At 47.5% G+C, this 2,010-nt stretch overlaps 1 pseudogene; it reads right to left on the minus strand.

The window, feature by feature from the left end:
* Nucleotides 1-691: 691 nt before the first annotated feature.
* On the minus strand, nucleotides 692-1,736 carry LOC100439303 (glutamine synthetase-like; annotated as a pseudogene).
* Between the last annotated feature and the right edge of the window lie 274 nt (nucleotides 1,737-2,010).

The raw sequence follows: 2,010 nt of genomic DNA on the forward strand, positions 1-2,010 counted from the left end.
ACTAATGAAAGAAAGTGAAGAGGACATGAAACATGGAAAGATAGCTCATGTTCATGGATTGGGATAATTAATTTTGATAAAATGTCCATTCTTAACCCAATGCAATCTACAGGTTCAACACAATCTCTATCAAAATACCAATGACATTCTTCACAGAAATAGAAAAAAGCAATCCTAAAATTTGTATGGAGCCACAAAAGACCCTGAATAGTGAAAGCAATACAGAGCAAAAAGAACAAAGCTGGGGCATCATGCAACCTGATTTCAAAGTACAGTTGACCCTTTAACAAATGTTCACATCCACTTATATCTGAATTTTCTTCTGTTGCTGTCACAAAAGGATTTCCTTCTGTTGCTGACCCAGGTGGAGCTTCCCTCACCCCCATTGGCTTCCCTCCTGTGCTCACAGGTGCCCATAGTCCAGAGGGGTCCAAGGCTGCAGAAGCCTGGCATGTCAGCACTGTCCCAAGCGTGTACACACCCAGTCAGGTCGCAACTGTGCCTGGGCTCAGCATCAACTTTGCTCCAAAATCGGAGTGGGCACCAGGAGCCAGGAGAGGCCAGGTAGCAGAAGCAGTCTGGGGGAAGGGGGGCTTCCCAGGTTCCCGAGAGCACAGGGATGCCTGAGTCCACAGCCGTGGCTGGGAGGCTATAGCTGCATCTGGAAGAGTGGAGCTCCCATCCCTCCAACTCAGGAGGAGGCAGGGATCCCACCTGTTTTTGGCCCCTGCCTGCTCCATGGAGCACAGAGCCCAGGTGGTGCTTCCCCGACTGCAGCTGGCATCATGGCAGCATCTGCTCCAGATGGGTCACTTCTGCCATCAGTTTCATGGAATTCAGTTAGGAACCAGACATTTTCCAGGCCCCTCTTGGAATCATAGGCATGGATGTGGTACTGGTGCTGCTTGCTTATTTTCTTGATGGCCTCCTCAATGTACTTCACACCTTTCTCTTCCCACAGGGCCTTGGTGCTGAAGTTAGTGTGGCAGCCTGCACCGTTCCAGGTCCCAGGGATGGGCTTAGGATGAAAGGTTGCTGCTATCACTCCAAAGTCTTCACACACAGGATGCAAGATGAAAGGGGAGATGATCTCCCATGCTGATTCCTTCACAGGATCCAATTTGGAATTCCCACTGGGCAGGCATGACCTCAACATTAGTTCCTATGATCTTAACTCCAGCATACAAGCAGGCTTGGTAGTGAGCCTCCAAGACATTCCTCTTGTAGGCTTTTTCTGCTCCCATGGCACTGTGATATGGACCCCATGGCCCAAGAAAGCAATTGGAAGGCCAACCGAAGGGCTGCCCATCTGTCCCCATGAGTGTATATTTCTGTTCTATGCCAAACCAGAGCTGCTGGTTGCTCAGCATATCCATTATCCATTTACAGATGTGCCTCAAATTGGTCTCTGCAGGCTTTTGATTGTACTTGAAAACTTCACAGAACACCAGCTTGTTAGAGTCCTTGTGGAAAGGGTCCCAAAACATGACAGCAGGCACAATACACATGTCACTGTTGGAGCTTTCAGACTGTAAAGTACTAGAGCTATCAAAATTCCACTCAGGCAACTCTTCCACACACTTGGGCACACTGTCCAGGGTATGGGTCTTGCAGTGCAGTCGTTCTCCAGTCACAATGATCCAGATACACATGGCCTGAACTTTCTCACCCTGAGGCAGAGATACGTACACCTGCTTGATGCTTTTGTTTAAGCAGGAACTTGCTGAAGCAGTCATGGTGGAAAGGTGGTCTGTGGGCTGAGCAGGCCAGTAAAGGTGGGGAGAGAAAAGAGGTGGGCTGTTGTAATGCTCAGACCTCCACTTGTCTCCCATTCTTGGCTCTGCCCCCATAGATTGAAAATCATCTCTAGATTACTTCTGATATCTAATACAATGTAAATTTTATGTAAACACTTCTTATATTGCCTTGTTTAGGGGATAATGACAAGAAAAAAATCTGTACATGTTCAATACAGACACATTTTTTTCCCAAATATTTTTTACTCTTGGT

Source organism: Pongo abelii, chromosome 11, assembly GCF_028885655.2.
Source record: "Pongo abelii isolate AG06213 chromosome 11, NHGRI_mPonAbe1-v2.0_pri, whole genome shotgun sequence".
NCBI classification, from domain to species: Eukaryota; Metazoa; Chordata; class Mammalia; order Primates; family Hominidae; genus Pongo; species Pongo abelii.